This window comes from Bos grunniens, chromosome 28, assembly GCF_055505025.1.
Source record: "Bos grunniens cultivar Pamir isolate PY7600 chromosome 28, Bosgru_T2T1.0, whole genome shotgun sequence".
Classification (NCBI taxonomy): Eukaryota; Metazoa; Chordata; class Mammalia; order Artiodactyla; family Bovidae; genus Bos; species Bos grunniens.
In genome coordinates this window covers 715,056-730,202 of record NC_141192.1, presented here as the reverse complement: position 1 = coordinate 730,202, position 15,147 = coordinate 715,056, and the positions used below count along the sequence as shown (strand labels likewise).

Genomic DNA, 15,147 nt, shown 5'->3' with positions numbered 1-15,147 from the left:
AAATGATAAAAGGTCACCTCAAATTTGAAGAAAATCAACTGCCTAAGGAATATACAACAGGCTGGACCAGTAGAATAACTCGCCTTTGAGTAAACAGAGCTATTGCAGGCTTTACAGAACTCAGAAATGTTGATCAAAGGATACAAGATTTCGTTATGAACAGGATGGACAAGTTCCAGAAATCTAATGTACAATGTGGTGACTACAGTTGGTAATACTGATTTATATTCTAGAAATCTGATGTGAATAGATCTTAATTGTTCTCACCAAAAAAAAAAAAAAGGTTAACTATTAATATGTGAAGCGAGAGGTGCTATTTTAACTTGATTGTGGTAATCACTTCACAGTGTATACATATATCAAAACATATTGTGCACGTTTAATATACACAGTTGCTCTTTGTTAATTATATCTGAATAAAGCTGGAGGAGGAATGATTTCAGTTGGCATCCTCAGAGAAATTCAAAAGTAATCATGTGGATTAACACAAAAACAAGGCTGTTCTCTAACACTCCTGTTCAAGGATGAGAAATAAATAACGCCCAACATGTTAACAAAACCCAGCAGAAAGGCCAAGCAATGGTGCAAACTAAAGGATATACATAAAACAGCTATTAAAATGTCAGCAGTGAGACAAAGTCCATCAGAGATTATTACACGTGGATTACATTCCTGTACAACAACAAAAATTTCCCGATGGGGTGAGGACAGTAGGGAGAATTCAAGATTAATGTTTTATTTATATGACCAACAACAAATGATACAAAAATACTGATACCTAATTGCATGGTTTGTATGACTGCATGAATAAATATGTGTATCATGTAAGTACCAACAAAAAGAAAACTGAAGCATCAATATTGCTAATATAGAACTCAAGCCAAAGATTAAATGAGAGAGAAGCAATTTCATACTAACAGAAGATACTGTTCTCTCTGCCTGGAGGACCGCCCCCATGCCCAGCTTTTCAAGGGGCTGGTTTCCTTTGTCTTTTGGCCTCCATTCAATATACCCATGGCAGGCTGGACTTTCTGACAGTTTCAGCTTGAAATCTTTAACAGTTGTCCACTGGTTTCCTTTATAGCACCAACCACAATGCTTTCAAACTAACGTTTACTTATTTACTTCATCATTATTTGTTTCCATAAATATACATGTATGAATCATGAAATGCAGGAAACAGGGTTTTTTTTTAAATTTGCCATTGTATTTCTAGTGCTTACTTAGCACAGTACCTAGAACATAAGAAGCATTCAGTATTTTAAAAATAAACCCCAATACATAACATCACAAACCTTCAAAAAAACTCAAAAACTTCAAGAATACCTTACTAAAATATATTTTAAATAAAGATAAATTTAACAAAACTGCATGATCAAAATAAAATAATTTAGTACAATTCTGAAAATAATGCTTCATATAGAAGTAAAACTAAGGATATAAAAATTTTAATTCATTCAACAAATATGCTTAATTCCTATGAGTCATATCCTGTTAAGTATTTGGGGCAGAGTTGAGAAGGCAATGGACATGTCTACCTCAATGAATGTGCACTGAAATGAATCCAGAACTCAGCTAATACAGCCCACCATCAGACCACATATATAAATATGACATGTATGTATGACAGTGTGTATATGTGTGTTACTATACCCTAGCACATAATATAATGGACTCAGTATGTATCCTGGGAACACTGACAGAAATTGAGCATGTTCTAGGTGACAAAAAATACATTTTTTCTAAATTGAAATCCTTCAGACTACTTTCTCTAAGCACAATGTAATAAAACCAGAAATTAATAAACAAAGTGAAGTCTTTCAGTTGTGTCCAAATCTTTGCGACCTCTTGCACTGTATTCCGGGCTCCTCAGTCCATGGAATTTTCCAGGCAAGAATACTGGAGTGAGTTGCCATTTCCTTCGCCAGCGGATCTTCCCGACCCAGGGATTGAACCTGGATCTCCCGCGTTGCAGGCAGACGCTTTACCATCTGAGCCACCAGGGAAGCTAAAAGCAAAGTCGCTCAGTCGTGTCTGACTCTTTGCGACCCCATGGACTGTAGTCCAGCAGGCTCCTCCACCCATGGAATTGTAGGCAAGAGTACTGGTGTGGGTTGCCATTTCCTTCTCCCGCGGATCTTCCCAGCCCAGGGTTCGAACCTGGGTCTCCTGCTTTGTGAACAGATGCTTTACCGTCTGAGCCACCAGGGAATCTGACGGAATCAGTAATAAACAAAGAGGAGCCAACAACTCTAAGTATCAGGACATCCAAATAAATCTGAAGCCAAACATGAAACCAAAATTGGAACTAAACCACAATTAGGATATTCTGTGCATAAACATATGGGATTTAGTCAAGGTAACAGAAGGAAAATTCACAGAATTAACTACTTTTTAGAAGAAAAAAAGTAAAATAAATGAATCAAGTATCCAACAAAAGGATATAGCAAAATGAAATAAACCAAATAAATACGAAAAAATATTAATAGTACACTCAGAAATTTAAAAAATAAAGGGGAAGATTACTTAATAGATAAGTAAATTGAAGAGCTGGTTATTCTTGACAATTAAACATGAAACAGACCTAAGTCAGGTCAAGAAGAAAAGAGATCACAGCCATACCTGAGGATGGATTCTTATTGCTCCAACAGAAGGAATTCCATAATAATAACCTGAAAAAGACATGTTCTGTCATATACACCATCTCATATGATAATAAAGGACCACAAAATTATTTTATGGCTTTGAAGGAGAAAAGAGTATTTTTTTCACTTCTAACTGAGCAATCACCCATAAACTATCAATAACACTGACAAATTTGGGAAATGTTTGATCAATGTTTACAACACATGCAAAAGCTTTCTTAGAAATTTTTCTTAGGTTATATAAAATAAACGTCATTTTTCTACAAAATAGTATGGAAGCTGGCATCTTTAAAGATCTTTTTTTCATTGGAGAAATTATTAAAGATGCCTGATGGGTATATGATACTTACTATATTTACATCAAATATTTGCCTAAATATAGTGTTCACAAGTTTAGGGTCTTTGTATTGCTATGTGATCACAGTTCATTTTTCAGATAGCACTTGGTTTTTTTCCTGCGTACAAAGGAAACATGGACTCACTACACAAAATGTGAATGTTCTAGGCATGTATAAAAAGATATTTTTAATTCAACCACTCAGAAAAATGTCACACACTCATATCTAAGTTTTACAAAATTTATATATTCTTTCATTCTTAATTTTTATATAAAATTATATTTGATATATACTGAATCATTATGTTGTACATCTGAAAGTAATATAATGTCATATGTCAACATTTCAATAAAAAAGGAAATGAAAAAAGATACACTTGATAGATATCATTAAGATTCATTTAATAAAATAATATCCCTTCATGAACGTGAAAAGAAAGAAAGGGTTTGTAAACACAGGCACAGTGGCGGCTACATAGTTACAAGGGAGCACTCTATGCGACCCCACACAGCAAGTGGGATTACCACCTAGGCAGTTCTTTAAGAAATCAAATATAAACAAAATTAAGCAAAAATTACAGAGCTTGAATGGACCACAGAGAAACTACTGGGTCAGCTGGGTAGCTCAGAACCCAGACCCTGGTTTTGGACTCTGCCTGGAACCTCTGTCCCTGCAGCCTTGGGTCACTACTTTCAGTCTCTCTAATGACACTTCCAAAATTGATGCTGTGTGGTCCAGCTTCTGTTTCAAAGCGCAAGCCGGTGTATCTGGCTGTCAAAGTCTGGGCTACATGGCCACAGCATAGCTCAAAGGAGCCTTATCACATCTTCTGTGGAAGGTGGGCTCTACGCATAAATGCACAAAAGCTCTGCCTAAATACAAGTATGGGATTCAGAGACTCAATAATGAGAACAGACACTCAGTCACCACGGTGGTTATACAAAATCTTTACTGGGGAGTAAAGCAGATTTTAATCAGCATTTCAGCAACCTCATCCCAGTGCCCAGGAAGTTGTAAAATAGACACTTATCTACCCTCTCAAGTTCAGTACTACTACTGATCTCACCCTGATTTCATCCAACACTTATTTAGAGTTCCTGATATGAGCAAGGTGTGATTCCAATTGTTCTCTATATCTCCACCTATACACCTCCTATGCTCTCAATGTCAACAGGTCTCTAACCTGACCATGACCTCCTTTACTCTCTGTAAAATAAGGAAAATCAAAGGACTCAATAAAGAGATTACAAGGCTTGAATGGGATCAGGCACGCAGCACTGTGCCTGAAACATAATCAGAGATGAATAAACATTAGTATTATACATTATCTTTATTATTATCCTTTCTTGCCTCCAACCTGATCCTCCCACATCACTATAAACCCGCTTGACTTTTATGTAGTTTTCGATCCCTCAAGACCTTCCCATGCCACCTGCTCTGTGAAGGGCCGTGGCACCTAGGTAGAGCCCTCTCTCTGGATGCAGCCCTGAGACAGGCTCTCTGGACACTCCTAACTCCCAGTCACAGAGCTCCAGCCATATTCCCCGCCTTTTGCTCCCTGAACTCTCCAAGATCTTTCATGCCTCAGGCCTTTATCTGTGCAGCCCTCTCTACCTAGAAGCTTTTGCCCAAGATCTTTACCTGACTGCCCCCTTATCTTCTTCAGTTATGAGTTTATCCCTCTTGTCCTTTGAGAGAATTTCCCTAATCACTCTACGTGAAATGCAACTCTCTTCTTGCCCCATCCCTCAATCCTCTGCCCACTTCTCCACCTATTTCTTCATTATAACTTTTTATTTTATACTGGAGCAGAGTTGATCACCAATGTTACACTAGTTTCGGGTGTAGAACAAAGTGATTCAGATGCACACATACATGTATCTACACCTTTTCAAATTCTTTTCCCAATTTGGTTGTTACATAATATTGAGCAGACTTCCCTATGCTACACAGTGGATCCTTGTTTGTTATCCATTTTAAATATAGCATATAGATTTAAATACAGCAGTGTGTTTGTATCATTGCCTGCGATGATTCTTCTCTGTTAACCCAGATACGGTCTATCTTTCCCCCATTAGAATATAAGCTCAGTGATATAAACAAGCTTAGTCCCAGGACTTCAATAAATGATACATGGATGGATGCATGCATTCATGAATCAATAGGCACTTCTGTTATTCTAACACTTGAAATCTAAATGACTCTCTGCTTAATGCATTAGAATGAGTGTTGAGAGACAGAGACTGGGTCCCTGTACACTTAGTGCCTAAAATCATGACACAAGCTTTCTGCCGACTTATTTTAACTCATTTTCTTTGTACCAACACAAAGAAACAAATGGGACACTAGAGTACCATTCTAGAAGGCATTGTTAATGCGTAAGAACTCAGGCCTGCTGTAAAGTCAGAATTGAGAAACCAAGGTGCCAATAATTAACACGTGTCTATTAGAAAGAGGACGGTGGCCCAGAGTCAAGTAACAGGAAGGATTTTGTGGTTGTATGGTTTCGCTTTGTTTTGGTTTGGTTTTTAAATAAAGGATATGATGATGTTGGCAAGTTGCTGATTACACAAGGAGAGGGCTACAATTCAATGCAGGCTGATACCTCTTCCAGCTCTGATATCATAATTCCAGAATTTTGAGCCCTTCCCTTTCTTTCTAAAGCAGAAACCTGATCGTGCAGCTCCCCTGCTGAAAAGCCATCAGGCTCGACTGTCACAGCAAAAAGCAATTGGACTCATGCGGCCCGTCTCCCTCGCCAGCACCGCCTCTCTCCCTCTAGAGCCCCCTCTGGTTTATGTGAACCAAGGGTCCTTGCTAAGGCGCTCTGCTCCTTCTCCCTCAGCGTGCTTGTCTCCCAAACAGCAGGGACCGAGTAAAGTTGTGATGTGCGGCTTGCCTTTGCTGGCTTCTCTGTTACTCCTGGTCCATTACCTGTTGACATTCCCTTAACTATACTGTCGTTGGACTTGGAAATGATTTAAAACCAGACTGCTTTAAGACTGCCGTCCCTTGGGGTAACAGCCTGGCTTTGCACTGACTGTTTGCTATGCAGATTGCTGCTGCTGCTGCTGCCAAGTCGCTTCAGTCGTGTCCAACTCTGTGCGACCCCATGGACGGCGGCCCACCAGTCTCCCCTGTCCCTGGGATTCTCCAGGCAAGAACACTGGAGTGGGTTGCCATTTCCTTCTCCAATGCATGAAAGTGAAAAGTGAAAGTGAAGTCGCTCAGTCGAGTCCGACTCTTAGTGACCCCACGGACTGCAGCCCACCAGGCTCCTCCATCCATGGGATTTTCCAGGCAAGAGTACTGGAGTGGGGTGCCATCGCCTTCTCCAGCCATGCAGATTAGTTTGGGATTTACCTCATTGTTTTTGTACCTTCCTCAGACTTGGTGAGCACCCCCATACTTCAGCTGAGGGTAAGACACTCCTCATCCCTTTCCCCCTCCACAGCCCTGTCAGATGCTTCTTCACTCAACCCTGCAGAGGAACACACCTAACTTTGTGCACTGTCCTGCACCTCTGCCAGAGTGCCCCAGCTCCTCCTCTGCTGTCAGTATCAGGAGCACTTCTACTGTCTGTCTTTTAATGCTTCCTGTTCTAGGAATGAGCACTTAGCACAGAGATCAGCTTTAAATAAGGAGAAGGAAATGGCAACCCACTCCAGTATTCTTGCCTGGAGAATCCAGGGACAGGGGAGCCTGGGGGGCTGCCATCTGTGGGGTCACACAGAGTTAGACACGACTGAAGCAACTTAGCAGTAGCAGCACCTATTTTTAACTTATGTGCAGAGTACATCATGTGAAATGTTGGACTGGATGAATCACAAGGTGGAATCAAGATTGCCGGGAGAAATATCAACAACCTCAGATATGCAGATGATACCACTGTAATGGCAGAAAGTGAGGAACTAAGAGAAACTAAAGAGCCTCCTGATGAAGGTGAAAGAGGAGAGTGAAAAAAGCTGACTTAAATTCAACATTCAAAAAACGAAGATCATGGCATCTGATCCTATCACTTCATGGCAAATATATGAGGAAAATGTGGAAACAGTGTCAGATTTCATTTACTTGGGCTCCAAAATCAATGCAGATGGTTAGTGCAGCCACAAAATTAAAAGATGCTTACTCTTTGGAAAAATAGCTATATCAAACCTAGACAGTGTTTTAAAAAGCAGAGACATCACTTTGCCAACAAAGGTCCCTATAATCAAAGCTATGGTTTTTCCAGTAGTCTTGTATGGATGTGAGAGGTGGACCATAAAGAAGGCTGAGCACTAAAGAGTTGATACTTTTGAACTGTGGTGTTGGAGAAGACTCTTGAAAGCCTCTTAGACTGCAAGGAGATCAAACCCATCAATCCTAAAGGAAATCAGTCCTGAATATTCATTGGAAGGATTGGTGCTGAAGCTGAAGCTCCAGTACTTTGGCCATCTGATACAAAGATCTGACTCATTGGAAAAGACCCTGATGCTGGGAAAAAATGAGGGCAAGAGGAGAAGGGGATGACAGAAGATGAGATGATTTGGATAGCATCACTGACACAGTGGACATGAATTTGAGGAGATTCAGAGAGATGGTGAAGGACAGGGAAGCCAGGCATGCTGCAGCTCATGGGCGTGCAAAGAGTTGGACACAACTTAGTGACTGAACAACAACAAAGCTATTTTTTTATCTTTTCCTTGTCTACTTTTCAAACTATATAAATAACTTTTGGATAAATAATAGATACACAATATAAAATAAAAAAAGTATTTTTGGTTCAGTTCAGTTCAGTCGCTCAGTCGTGTCTGACTGTTTGCGACCCCATGAACCGTAGCACGCCAGGCCTCCCTGTCCATCACCAACTCCTGGAGCTCACTCAGACTCACGTCCATAGAGTCATCCAGCCATCTCCTCCTCTGTCGTCCCCTTCTCCTCCTGCCCCCAATCCCTCCCAGCATCAGAGTCTTTTCCAATGAGTCAATTCTTCACATGAGGTGGCCAAACTTTTTGGTTAAGAGGCACAAAATTGGAAGCTTTTAACTGCATATTGATTTTATTCAGCTTCCTAGTATTTGTCATGCTCAGTACTCAAATCCAGGTAGTTTAAAATGTACCCCCAGGAAACTTCATTTTCTCTTTAATTTGCTCAATAAATTCGGGATATCTTTCTGTTGGCATCATAAATGTATTATTCCCCACATGTACGTGAATGCAATACAGTCAGCGTCGACGTGTCTAGTTAGTCTAGCGATTCAGTCTCCTTACCTGTAACATTAAGATGAGGAAAACTGAGTAAGCATAAGTGATCTGCCCTAAGTAACAAGCTAGGAGTCGGAGACAGGCCTCGGAGCAGGCGTCACAGCCGAAGCACTCTGCTCTTGGCCCTGGAGCACTCCCGCTCTGGGGCTGAGTTCTACCCTGCTGGGTGAAGCAGTCACACACACAGGCGAGGTGAAGGGTAGAAAGCAAACCCTGGCTTCAGAAATGGTGGTGTCTAATAACCAGTAACACACAGATCCTGCCTGAAGTCACCGTCAGCCCCCCTGCTTAGAGAGGCAAGTATGCCCAGGGCACCAGTCAAATGGGAAACCAGTGGTGCTTGGCGGGCAGCTATCCTTTGTGTGTCCTACACCCTGAAGCGGAACTCCGCCCGTGCCGGACAAGAAGGCCTGATCCTAGGTCTGAGGGGCTCCTGCTCTCCAACACCTATCACTTCTTCCTGCTCCAAGGAAACCTCCCCTCACTCCAGCCACACAGAGCAGAGGAAGTGACCAAAAAAGGCATTAGGCTGTGAGGCCCGATCAGGGGCTACGAGCCGCAGTTCTGGCTCTCACATCTGTGATGTGCGCAGATAATTTCAGAAAGGGAAAGAGAGACGGGGCCACTGCTGGCCTTCCTGTGCTGCCCCAGGAAGCAGGAAGCAGGAGGTTTCCACCACACAAAGGAGAGAATAAGTGAGTAAGCATATCCCAAGGACACTGCCCACAAGCATGGCTGGCTCCCCCGGCGCCCTGAAGGTGATGTCTGAGACTGTTTCCGCCTCCTGGCAGTGTTGTTAGGGAGACAGGGTGCCAAGGAGGAATCAGCCAGGGAACTTCTGGAAAGTTTCTAACAATTGGCATTTCAAGTTTGCCTTTTTCTGTTCCCCCAGAATGTTAAAGAATATGGACATAAATCGGTACTAAAAGCACAGAAGGGCCTGTAAGTGAAACCCCAATTCAATCAGGCAGAATATGTCTGATTTTTTCAGTCCAGAGAGTCAGCCTCCCTCTGGGAACAATGCACAGCCTTCTGAGGGTAACTGTTCAATCTGTCTCATTCCTACTGTTTTCCCTGGCTTCTCTCCTAGACCGTCTCTGGGTGTGTGTGGGGAGGAGTCACATGGTTTGACAGCAGTGGAGGGGAGGTAATGAGTTCCAGAGTCTATGCTAAGCTGCCAAGGAACTACTCTAGTGTCTGAAACTGTTGTCGGCCCCATGCTAGGAACCAGATGCCTGTGTAGCAGTTAGAGTGGAAGTGTGTCCTTCCTGAGCTCAGTGTCCTCCTGCATTCTCCGCTGATCCCACTAACCACAGAACATCCCACGATGCTGCCTTACTCACTGTCTCCCCTGGACAAGCCCCTGACATGCACTAACTGATTCCCTATCACGATGAACACACTGGCAGAGCCGCTGGCTCCCAATCCAGCATCCACTCCGAACAGGAGCCCCAGGTCGGATGAGGACTCTAGAGACCCTTCTCTGGCTGAGCCTGCCTTGCATGACAGTTGCCTACCAGAGCCCCAAACAGGGAGCTCCCCCACACACCCTAGGCGTCCCTACCTGCTGACCCAGTACACCTGCTTCCCTGGGTAAAGCCAGGGGAGCAAGTATCAGTGCACTCATCTGCCCCTCCTACTCCCACTCCTCCTCCAACCCTCTACCAACGGAGGATAAGAATCTCACTTGCTTACCCTGCCTTCATCAGTGTACACTCCAGACTCGTGGTTAATCCTTCATGGCAGGTTTCTTCTCAGCACTGTGGGAGGACGTCTGTCTAGGAGGATGGATACCCAGGAGAGAAAGTTATGTGTATGGAACACGTCAGAAAGAGAGCACATTTTTCTTAAAAAAAAAAAAAAAAAAGGATCCTCCCTTACACTGTCTGGGAGATTCTACAGAAAGAGCCCTTTCTTGAAGCTGGAGCCAGAATCCCACCCAGAGTGTCCTCTCCAAGGGATGCTCAGTTCAAGAGGACAAGGTTCCAAGAGGAAAAGAAGGCTTAGCTCACCTGGGGGACCCTGGTTCATGGGTAAGCCCTCAGCTGTCCCATCTCTCTCATGGGTGACATTTGGCCCTAAAAGAGCCAACTCAACCACTGTCCTGGGGTCTAGTCAGTATGTTAAATGGGTAATCAGAGAGTGGTGGGGACTCCAGTGAAGTGCAGGCCTGAGCACCTCACTTGCACACGATGTGGAAATAGGCTGTGCCTCCTCTGCAGGTACACTGTAGTACTGGGACACGAAGCGGACCTGCCACTGCTGGGGAAGACAGAGCCCTGGAAGCTTCCGTTTCCAAAGTGAAAGAACAAGAATATCTCCCGGGTTGTGAATATCTATCAGGAAATAACCACAGGGCCCTGCCTGCCAGTTCTCCTCTGAAAACAAATGACAAAAACAAACAAAATCCTAAAACAAAGACTATAAACCACTAAGAAAAATTACTTCAAGGAGGGGTTGTAAAGAGACTGCCAAGGAGAATAAAAAACAAAACCGAGGTGTGTTATAAATCAGCAGCTCTTTTATGGACCTGCCAGTGTTCCGGTTACAACAGGGAGGGTCACTGGGGGGTGCAATCATTCGAAGTGGAAATGCTGAGCCCCAACTTGGAGTTCAGGCAGGAGAAAATGCCAGTAGATTTTCCTGTGACAGTATCTCATTAGCTGAAATATTCAGAGGAGACCTTTGGGATCCAAGAACAAGAAAGGGTGGGCTGATGGTCCGTGTCGGTGAAGCCACAGTTTCTATCAACATTGGGGTGACTGTGGCTCCAATGCACCCTCAGTTGCTCTTTGCTTCAGAAAGGTGATGGGCCAAAGGAAAAAGCAGAGAGATCTGAGTCAACAGATGTTTGAATCTTGACTCAGCAGGCACTGAGAACTTGAGGGTGTGGCCTGGCAGACTGGAGAGAATCCAGCAGGGCATGTAGGATAACTGGGGGAAAAGCCAAGAGATTGAATGGATCTCATAGCTGAAGTGAGGAAGACAGGAAAAAAAAAATTTTTTTTATCTGGCTTTGTTGGATGGAGAAGTAGCTTCTGGCCAGGCAGAAGGCATGAGGATTAGAGGTGAGCATCATATCTCCCAACTCCATGCCAACTCCCAACCCCAAAAGCAGCCTTCAGCAATCCTAGATTCTGTGCCAGGCCCCATGCTAGCAGCTGGAGGAAGGGATGTGCCCTCTTAGTCGCTGTGGCCCATGGGGTGATCATCAGCTCCGGCCATGGCTGGTCTTGCCCCTTCTGTGCGCTGCCCTTTCCCAGCCACTCCCTCAGCTCCTGTTCCTGTAACGCCAGTTCATCTCAGTTCTGCGTGTCTCCCTTTGTCCACGTGGAAGAGGCTATGCTCTGCTGTAACTGAACGCTTCATCTTCTAAGGTTATGTTCAGGCCAGTTCTGCTGTCTCATCCTCCTCTTCTCTGTAGGCAAACCTGCCAGCCAAGTAGGTAGATCTGAGGCACGGAGGCTTTGCCCACCAGGACGACGTCCAGGACTGAAGCCACACTCTGAAGCTGTCAGTCACTGTGTTCTTAGCACCGAGGAGATAGCCCCCCTTCCTAGTCCAGGAACAACAGCCAGCTCCTTGTCTGGACAATTCTCACTGATAGGCTCACAATGCTCATTGTTTTCTTTTACTTCCGGACCAGCGACCTTGAGCAGCTATCACTCAGTGTGGTTATGCACATAATGTAATCATAACTTGTGACTACACGGGTCTCCCCTCCAGCTCCCCCACCTGTAGCCTTGGGCCTCATTATCTCTCACACTGACTTTCCTCCTTGAGCTGTCTTACCGTGTGTGTGTGTGTGTGTGTGTGCGTGCGCACGTGTGCAATGGGGTGTGTGTATGCTTGGTGTGGGGGGATTGTGGTGTTTGATGCAGTGTGTGTGTGGTTGTGTACGTGGTGTGTGTACGGGGAGGTGTGTATGTTGTATGTGTGTGTGTTTGTGTATGTGTGATGGGATGAGTGTGGCTGACCCTTTTGGGACCCCAAGGGCTGTAGCCCACCAGGATCCTCTGTCCATGGGGTTTCCCAGGCAAGAATACTGAAGTGGGTTGCCATTTCCTACTCCAGGGGATCTTCGCAACCCAGGGACCAAACCCATATCTCCTACGTCTCCTGGCAGGTGGCTATTTTACCACAAGCACCTCCTGTGACACCCTGCCCTGGAGGATGAGACTTTGGGGGAAAAACTGCCCCACACCTGTTCTACTCCAGAAAGCTGTGAGCAAACCTGCCACCCAGCGCTGGCAGCCGGCTCTCCAGGACCCCAGGCCACAAATGCAGGTCAGCATTTCCCTTTCCACAGCTATTTGACATGTGCGTGTGGGGGACGTTCTAGATCCACTGGATCTCTTCCTCTTCTGGCCACACAAACTACTTAGGAGACATCAATCTTGTCTTTGAAAATATCTATCATAGGGTAAGAGCTTTTTTGATCATTTTTACATCTATGTAGCTAATGGGAGTTCTGAAATTTGGAACAAATCATTAAGTATCAAATAAAAGAAACAATAAAATCATTTCTGGCATCTCACTTCATAATCATTATCGCGGCCTGTATATGAAGCCTCATGTAGCCTTCCAGTGACACTTGGTATAGTTATTACTATCCCTTGCTTACACATTGAGGACCTGAGGATCACCTCACCCAGGATCACAGGTCCTGGCAGCCAAGACTGCCAATTCTGTCTTTTTCTATGGAATGAATACATTTGTTAGGTGGTGGTTTAGTTGCTAAGTTGTGTCCGACTCTTGCGACCCCATGGACTGTAGCCTGCCAGGCTCCTCTGTGCATGGGATTCTCCAACCAAGAATACTGGAGTGGGTTGCCATTTCTTCCTCCAGGGATCTTCCCGACCCAGGAATTGAACCTGGGTCTTCTGCATTTGTTTAGTACACGTGAAATGAAAACTCCGTCACTGAACATGTTGGGTGGGGGTGATAACATATCAGGCATCAGGAATGAGAGCATTTTAAGTGCCCGTGAAACAGGGCGGGAAGCGGGTCAGGCCTGTCATCTGAGTCTCTTTGGAATAATCTCTTAATAAAGGGAATTTGATGGCAAAAGGGACATTAGATGTTCCCCAAAATTACCTACCAAGCAATGCTTCTGCCTCATCCTGAACAACCACCATGAATACATGACTTTACAAAGCAACTTAATCACATTATGTCTGGCCTAAGAAGTGGGTGGTTCTTTCCTCTATATGTTTGGATGAGATGCAATTAATCTCTTTCACATGCCAGAGTCACAGACATTCTTGTTCAGTCCTGGATTGTGACCAACATATTTTCTATTTTTGGCCATTTTATATCAATCCCACATTAAGTCAGGCAGCCATCAACTGTCTCACTGAAACACTTCTGGACAATTTCCAATTCCAAAAGATATCAGTCCTTTGAATACATTTGTTCATCCAGGTGTGTACAAACCTATCTTTCCGCTTACCATTAAGCAAGTGCTAGTCAGTGTCGAGTGTGTGTTAAATGATGGCTGTCGTGACAGTAGAATGAGACAGTTAACTGAAGCAGTGAACAGAAACGTGAAGGGTCCTTGTTGATGGCTTGAAACCCTAACATTCAAACAAAATCCAACTCTCCCAGGTCAGTAATCCTGTCAAATAAAGAAAATTATTCATTTAAAATAACTCAATATTAATGGTCATATGAAACCCACAAAAGCAATTGATGATTCCTGCTTTATCTGACTGCAGCTTACAAGCCATCATTTCTAAAGATCCATCCTGAAGCATTTCCTGAGACCACTGTTACTCATGGGTCTGCTGTTTGAATAAGTCATGCTGCTTTGTTTTATTTCGTTGTAGTTGTGTTTGGTTTAGGTGGCAATGGATTTATCTGTCTAATTTATACTAATACACATCACTTTCTTCAAGCCTCTGTGTAAATTCCCCAATGCTAATGAAAGTGACCATACGGGGCAGGCTGGGAAATACTTCTTACTTATTTTGCTAAGAGCAAAATAAATTCTGGGCCCAAGAGGCAGGGAAGGTAAGCGGCTTATGGGCCAGATGTGGTGACACAGGAGTGAGACTTACAGACAGAGGAGGCAGCAAGTGCAGTGAACCCACAGAAGACAAGACCGTGGCACAATGCGAAACAAAGTCCCACAGGAGGCCCACAAGAGGGAAGCTGTTATGTATAAGACCAACATGCAAAAAAACCTAAACTCACCATGGACAATTAACTACAAAATGTGTTTTAAGGAAGAGGGTTTCATTCATAGTAACAAGAGACCATATGACATCTGGTTTTAAAAAAGAAGCCAACAGAAGAGACACAAAACCAGTATGCAGAAAATTTTTAAACTTTTTTGAAAGATACATAAGAAGACTTGAAAAACCAGATTGGACATCAAAGTTATGTTTGTAAACACTTAGTATTGCATAGATGTCAATTTCTACTCAAATCACATATGCAATGAAACTCCCATCACAGTTCCAAACAGCGTTTTCATGGAACTTACTGGAGTGATCTTATAAAGGTCACTTGGAAGAGTAAAGGTACAAAATAGCCAAAACAATTTGAAGTCAGAATAAAAAGAATAAGGAAGAAATCTGACATACAATAGCAGCTATGACTTTTTTAAAACTCTAGTTTTAAAGTAGTGTGGCATTAACCTATGGACTAACTTAACAAAACAGAGAGCTCAGAAATAGACCTTCACATTTATGAGAACTTGAAATGTGACAGAGAAGGAATTATAAATCAATTGGGAAAGGATAGGCTATTTAATAAATGATGCTGTGATAACTAGTTACCATATGGATAAAGGCAAAACTATCCAATTTTATATCAATTCATTTCAGATTAACTAAAGATTCCACAACTTACTAGAATTGTGATCTTCAGCAAGTTGTTTAACTTCCTTACCCACCAGCTTCCTCATCTGTCAAATG

The 15,147-nt window shown here is 43.3% G+C and overlaps 1 long non-coding RNA gene across 1 annotated transcript; it reads right to left on the bottom strand.

Moving 5' to 3' along the window:
• Positions 1-715: 715 nt before the first annotated feature.
• Positions 716-10,550, bottom strand: LOC147342700 (uncharacterized). Its single transcript, XR_015157087.1, has 4 exons — positions 10,240-10,550; positions 9,923-10,005; positions 2,623-2,672; positions 716-2,213 (listed from the first exon to the last, which is right to left on the bottom strand). It is a non-coding gene; the product is annotated as an uncharacterized LOC147342700 (long non-coding RNA).
• Positions 10,551-15,147: the final 4,597 nt, after the last annotated feature.